We start from the raw sequence: 8,212 nt of genomic DNA, 5'->3' as shown, positions 1-8,212 counted from the left end.
CAAGAAAAAGAAGTAAAAGGAATCCAAATTGGAAATGAGGAAATGAAACTGTCACTTTTTGCAGATGACATGATAGTGTACATGGAAAATCCAGTAGATTCCACCAAAAAACTACTCGAACTAATAAATGAATTTGGCAAAACAGCTGGATACAAAGTCAATACTCAGAAATCAAAGGCATTCCTGTACACCAACAACAAAACTGCAGAAACAGAAATCTGGAAAAAAAAATCCCATTTTATATAGCAACAAGAAAAATAAAGTACCTAGGAATAATCCTAACCAAGGAGGTAAAAGACCTGTACTCAGAAAACTACACAACACTGAAGAAAGAAATTAAGGAAGACACAAACAAATGGAAGCATGTACCATGCTCATGGATCGGAAGAATTAACATCATCAAAATGGCCATAGTCCCAAAGTGATCTATAGATTCAATGCAATCCCTATTAAAGTACCTATGACATATTTCACAGATATAGAACAAAATTTCAGAAATTTGTATGTAACCATAAACGACCCTGAACTGCTGCAGCAATTTTCAGAAAGAAGAACAAAGCAGGAGGGATCACAATACCTGATATCAAACTGTATTACAAGGCCCCTGTAATCAAACAGCTTGGTACTGGCATCAAAACAGGCACATAGACCAATGGAACAGAACATAGAGCCCAGAAATAAATCCAAGTCTTTACAGTCAAGTAATGTTTGACAAAGGAGGCCGCAGCATAAAATGGAGCAAAAATAGCCTTTTCAACAAATGGTGTTTGGAGATCTGGACAGCTACGTGCCAAAAAATGAAACTCTATCACCAACTTATACCATACACAAAAATAAATTCAAGGTGTATAAAAGACTTAAATATATGTCTTAATGCCATAAAAGCCCTAGAGGAAAACATTGGCAGGAAAATCTCAGACATTCCAAGCAGCAACATCCTCACAGACATGTCTCCTAAAGCAAGGGACATAACAGAATAAACAAATGGGACCTCATCAAAATAAAAAGCTTCTGTGTGGCTAAAGAAAACAGCACTAAAATAAAAAGAAAACCAACAGTATGGGAAAACATATTTGCCAGTGATATCTCAGACAAGGGCCTTATCTCCAAAATAGATAAAAAACTCACAGGACTCCACTCCAGGAAGACAAACAACCCAATTGAAAAATAGGCAAAGGACTTAAACAGACACTTCTCCAAGGAAGACATACAGAGAGCCCAGAGACATATGAAAAGATGCTCAGCATCACTAGCCATCAGAGAGATGCAAAGTAAAACCACAATGAGGTACCATCTCACACCAGTCAGAGTGGCCAATATAAACAAATCCACAAACAAATGTTGGAGAGGATGAGGAGAAAAGGGAACCCTAGTGCACTGTTGGTAGGAATGCAGACTGGTGAGGCCACTGTGGAAAACAGTATGGAATTTCTTCAGAAACTAAAAATGGAACTGCCCTTTGACCTAGCAATTCTGCTGCTGGGATTATACCCTAAGAACCCTGAAACACCAATCCCAAAGAACTATGCACCCCAATGTTCATAGCAGCACAATTTACAATAGCCAAGTACTGGAAGCAACCTAAGTGCCCATCAGCAAATGAGTGGATCCAAAAACTATGGTACATTTACATAATGGAATTCTACACAGCAGAGAGAAAGAAGGAGCTTATACCCTTTGCAACAGCATGGGTGGAACTGGAGAGCATTTGCTAAGTGAAGTAAGCTAGGCAGTGAGGGACAAATACCATATGATGTCACCTTTAACTGACTGGAACATAATCAACAGAAGAAAAAAGCAAACACAATATACCCAGAGATATTGAAGTTAAGAACAATCTAACAATGGTCAGGGGGGAGTGGGGAGGTGACATTTAGTAGAGGGGATTACAGGAAGTACTATAAAGGACACAAGGACAAAATCAAGGGGGAGAGTGTAAGTGGGGGAGGGAGGTGGGTTTGGCTGGGGTGGGGTAGAGGGATGGGGAGAAAAGGCATACAAGTGTAATTGAATAACAATAAAAATTTTTAAAAAGAAGGAAAAAAAGGAAGTTGTAGCAAATTTGAACAATCACCATAGCAACAAAGCCCAATTTATTTACAATTGTTTAAATGAAGCAATAAGTCAGGTCAATAGATAAGTCTTACAAAAGAATAGGAAAAATATTGAGTTGTCCTGTCACTTCTTTTAGAACATTTAATGTCAGAAAATAATGTTAAAAGAGTTGTGTATGTCAACTTCTGAATAAAAAAATATGCTTCCTCATCCAAATTACCATTGATTCAAGTCAAAAGACCACACATATGTCCTCAACACAACAATGTAAAAACTGGAAAGTAAATCTCTAGAACGGTTGAAATTATGCTGTTTGCAGTAACAAATGTGTGCTTTAAACATTGGCAATACAAAAATAGTGATGCAATTCATAACAAAGTGGCACAAATGGAGTAGCTCAGGGAGTAAAGTTGGGAAAAAGAATCAGGCTGCTAATATCCTCACCTTCAGAGCAGAGGGCCAACAGTAACTGCATAAAATTTAAATTATTATGAAAAAGTATCAGAGACTGTTCTGCATGTCGTGGGCCCAGCTCCCATTCAGAAAGGCCAATGGAAAGAGAGGTCTGGCACACAGGACCCACGCCCATGGATAGGTTCTCCTGTGGAGGATCAGGCCTGCATTGGACCTAGACTTCTATGAGACTTGTTTTTGCTAAAACTCCCTCACCCTGGATTGAGGCAGCAAATGTTTACTGAGGATCTTTAACTTCCTAAAGTCTGTGCTAAACCGCCCAAGTATGGAGTGTAACCAGTTCAACCACTTTCTCCCTTGATCTGTAACATCCTTGTCTTTGAAGTAATTAGCTGCATTCTTTCCTTTGTTGTCTGTAAAAGGTAATCACCTACATTGAACTCCTGCATAGTAAATGAAGACCATCCTCAATGTACTATGCCCAGAAAAGCAATAAAAGCCTGGCAAGGCAAGGATCAGGTACTGCTTTTCCCTTGAGAGAGTGGCTGTGCCGTCCCATTTTCTCCACAGGATTTGGTAGTCTCTGTGAATTTGTCTCGTCTCAGCCACAACATCTCAACACTGCAGGAGGTGTCCACATCAGAAAAGTATTCCACCATCTTTGTTTTTCATAATTAATTCACATTTAGAAAACTCTAGAGAACTAGCATCTTTTATAAGATGTTTAACAGTTCTACGATTTACATAGATTCTTTTTATTTTACTTTTTTAATGAGTGAATTAAAGTAAATTTTAATTTAATACTTTATGTAGATATGTGCATAGAAAAATGATATCAGAAATTTATAGCTGTTTCTAGTTAGTTATGAGATAAAGCATAATGTATTTCTTATTTTTTGCTCCTTTACTTTTTAAATGTTTTGCATATGTATAATAAGCATGCACTATTTTTATAGCAAAAGAGTGATTTTTTTAACAAAAGAAGAAAATTCCAAGTGATATTTGTATTATTTATGTGTAGAATAAGTGTACAAAATTCTGAACCTGAAAGTTGAGATTGAGCCTACAGATTTCAGAGACATTTCCAGGGGCTGTCCCTATCTCACCATTCACTCAGTAATAAAAATGAAGAGGCTGAAAGGCCACACTTGAGGCCTGTTCAAACCCTTCCTGATTTTTTCCTCCTCACCAAGTTCCCAGTGACCATTCTTTTTAATGCCCCAAACAGCCTATACCTAAATGTTGACAGACTAGAGAAGCAGAAGGGGAATAAAAAGGTTTACTCCATACCAGCATTGTCAAACTCATTTTCACCGGGGGGCCACATCAGTCTCGAGGTTGCCTTCAAATGGCCGAATGTGATTTTAGGACTGTATAAATGTAACTACTCCTTAACAGTTAAGTGAGAGCTGGGCGCTGTCTCTGGGTAGAAACAAGGTGCTGGGCTAGATAAAACAAGGTGGGGGGCTGGATTCGGCCCATGGGCCTTGTGTTTGCCACCTGTGTTCTATATCGTACTCACGATAAGAATAGGCAAAGAGAGCTTTTCCAACAACATTTTGGAGCCCTTGTGTGCCCCAAGCACTGTACCAGGTGCATGGGACACAAAATTGATTTCATTTTTATCTTTGATAAGATATATAAAGTGTTCTAGGAGACAAATATACGTTATAATTCAATGACTATTTTATTATTTATTCATTTAACAAATGCCTATTTAATATTTATTATATGACAAACCACATTTACACAGATTGCAGAGCATCAAACTGGAGAGAGTACTAACAGATTTGGGTGAGGGGTTTAAAATGTCAGATAAATGTGATCATGAGGTAAAATATGAGTTCTGACCTGTCAAAGGCATTGTGGGTATATTCAAGAGTGAGGCAGGGAAAAGGGCTTAAGCAAAGGTTTCAGGCTGAGAGAGGGATTGGTATTGGTTAGTTAATTCATAAACAGGACAAGTGAAGGAAAACAAATCACCAACCAGTTTTATTTTATTAGTTAGCAATTCTGAAACAGAAAATGCAAATGAATTATTGTCAGATTTTATAATTCCAGGGCAAACTTCATGATCCCTCCATCACCTGATAGTCAAAAATATATATGGTCAAAGCTTCAAAGTACAAAGCCGAACATAAAATGGTTAGAAATTCACCTGAATGAAAGCTCTATTTTTAACATGAAGGAATTTTTAGAAAGCAGTTGTTCTAAAAAGCAAAAATATTTTAAAATAGTGGCAAGTGGGACCTTCTCTGAGGCCATACCTGAAGTTTTTTACAACAAGAAAGGGTTTAAAAGCTATATCATTTCAAAAGGCACAAACTGTTTTCTAATATTTCCTGAATTACTGCAGCCAGATGGAAACCTCCTTTTGAAATTTATGGTAATATTAACATATCCATCTCTGTCCCCTATGATGTAGTAGGTAAAAATATTGTGAATATCAAGATCATTAATCATAATCATCAGGTTATTGGAAGGCAGGAACAATTACACAATTCAGCTATGCTAAGATAAAAAATATGAAAAATAAAAGGAATCTCCATCAATAGAAAATGATACCCTATCAAATATTATTTGTGTCAACAAAAAGATATTCAGTTACATTTGAAAATATCAGGTGAATCAGATAAAAGTAATAAAATCATCAACTTCTATTATCTGTCAATGAAGGAAATGGTAGTACAAATAACTAAAAAAGAAGAATTGTATAATAGCTCTAAATGTGTGTATTCTGAATTTAGTCACCTAGGATTCACTGTGAATGTATATTAGAGGGAATTGACCAGCATGGTTTGTAAAGTTACACAATGTCATTTGCTCACCTTTTTTTGGAGTAAGTTAATAAGCAAACATCATACTAATATCATGTTAAAAACTATCTTTTTATTTGAAATTTACTAATTAGTACAAGCTGTTGGCAGTGACAAAAAATGTTTCAAGTATGTATTACATATTTAAATTAATTTATGTATCTTATGATTTACTTCATTCCATATTGGATTTGAGGCAACAAACAAAATAAAATAATGTGTAATTGGTAAAAATAAAATGAAAATTATTAAATTGTACTAGTAAACTATAACTAGAATGAAGATTAATAATGATGATGATAATTATTATTTATAGCCTTCTCATACTGGCCAACATTTTAGTAGTATGCATATATATTCTCATTTAAATTTTTACAACAGCCATGCCTGTTGTGTGTGCAATTCTTATTTTGCAGATGAGGGAAATGAGGCCTAGTTAGGATAAGAATCATGCTCCAAACTGAAGATCTTAAGAAAAGCTAACACTGAAATTGAGGATTTTTTTCCTATTAATCAATAACCAGTGTCAGAAGAATTGAAGTATTTATCCATTGAGGTGAATATAATTTGAATACTCAATTTCAAATTTATACTCAATTTCTAACTTGCTAAAAAATATCTGTCTTTCTATTGATCTATTGATTGACTGATAAACTATCTCAAAATATTAATTGAAAAGTAAAACTTTCATGAAAAAGGAAAACATTACAGAGTAGTACAAAAAAGTTTAAAAATATATAACAGGCATAGGCAAATTTTAACATAAATGTCATTTTCTAGATTCTGGTAAAAAAGTAACTCTCTGAAATTTTGTGCCAATACTATGCATAGTTTTTTAAAATAAATATAAAGTAGTAATAAGTTTAAGGCAAATAAAATTTAGTTAAATTGATCAATAAGCTAGTTAATTATTGCTTAAAATGTGTTTGCAATTTAATACATTGCAAAATTTAAATAAAAGTTTATCATAAAATAGTCTCAAATTATAATATTCCAATTAAAATAAGTAACTTGTTCTTTTGAGTATATCATCCACTGTGTTTATTTGGTGAAAAATACCATAATCCGCAAACATTTTATATTTGCACACAGAATTATCAGGTGAAATAATTTCACTCATAATCAAGATCATCTTTACAGTTTGCAAAGAACCCCTACACTCAGATGCATACTAAATTCTAAGCTTATAAAGATAATTTTTTCCATTGGTTGTTGGCTTTGTTTCATAATATAGTGTCAATAATCTTAACTTATCTGTTATGATAGGCCGATAATTTATAAGCCTATGAATGAACAGATGTTCCTATATAGGGTGTAAATTGTAAAATTCTACACACACAAATATGTATATATGTATATATATGTACACACACAAACTTATGTGTACATATACAAATATGCATAGTATATATATGTATATATATATATATAATATTTTAATTTAAATTTTTTGTTTCCATAGTTACAATGCTTAGTGCTTTACATAAAACTTAATTTTGCTTTAAATTTGTTCCTGCCTTTAATCATTCTGGAACCCTGGCATTTTGAGGTCCACACAAACTGAGGAAAAAGTGTAATTTGTTTTTGGCCCATTGCTTAATTGATGATGTTTACTACTGAGCTGGTCTATAAATGTGGTAAATTGAAAATAATGTTGAAATTAGAATAGATGGTCAAGACTCTTGGTTCTATCACTTACATATATGTCTTTAAGTAAATGGTATTTAAGCTTTGTGATAGTTTTTTCTTCTTGTATGTGAAGACAGAAAACCTGTATTTCAGGGTTAATATGTAGACTAAATGAACTGTTTTATATAAAGCATGGTGCTTGGTACAAAATAATATTTTCACAAAATCTAATGTAAGTAGTAGTTGATTTAAATAATATTTGATTTAAATAATATTTGGCAATAGGATCAGACTAGGAGATATCCAGAAACCACACCAACAGGCAGGTTCTGGTGGATGGGGCTGAGCATCATTACATCAGTCTCTGTTTCACTTGGTTTAAAAGGAAAAAGACAGTTCAGCAAAGTTAGTTTAGAGCAGGAAGAAGTAAGTGTATTGGAAGTGCAGACAGGTAGAAACTGGTGACAACATTAGCGACAGTAATGAACAGAAAATACTGAGGTTGGCCCAAAATGAGAACATTTTACTCTGAGTTCTGTTTTAGGCACTCTTCTTGTCATGAGCTCTTTATGACACAAAGGTATTCACCATAACCAGAGGATGTCAGAGGAGTAAAAACTCAAGTGTCACAATTGCAGGCAGACAAGCGAGTCACTAGCAGATTCTTCTAACTCTACTGAGGAGATAAAATATTCTAGCAATGAGTGGGAAATACAAAAAGAGAGAATTAATATTTTGGGGTTTGCTGAATTACAACAAAAACCTTTTGTAAAACAATCAAGAAAACTATAGAACTGACACATTTAAAAATATTCTCATTTGGGAAAACAAAAACAAGTTGTAAAGGCACAACAAAATTCAGGCCCCTTTGAAACCTATTAAATGAGTAGTTGAATTATACTTAAAGATTGTCTATTTCAAAATCAGATCAGGCTATGTTTACTATGCAGAGCCATGAATGCTTAAAGAAAACCACTTAATAAGGGTTTAGTAAAAAAAAATTCCAAATACTTTCTCACAGTGACTTTTGCGTACTGACTTCACTGAGGAATTGATTCTGATGAGTCATTCTGCATTAGAATTGCCAATACCACCAAGTTTTAAATCTATAAGTTAATAAAATGTTTAGCTGTGGTTGCTCATACCTCTCTCTTCATGTCTTTGCATAGGCAATATATTGAGAAACCTGGCTTAGTATCCTCCATTAACATTGTAATTACTATGCCTCATTCATAAATTAAACTTTAGCATAGATATGTACATATAGGAAAAATCATAGTATATATAAGGCTTAATAA

Source organism: Desmodus rotundus, chromosome 2, assembly GCF_022682495.2.
Source record: "Desmodus rotundus isolate HL8 chromosome 2, HLdesRot8A.1, whole genome shotgun sequence".
Classification (NCBI taxonomy): domain Eukaryota; kingdom Metazoa; phylum Chordata; class Mammalia; order Chiroptera; family Phyllostomidae; genus Desmodus; species Desmodus rotundus.
This window is presented reverse-complemented; position numbering follows the sequence as displayed.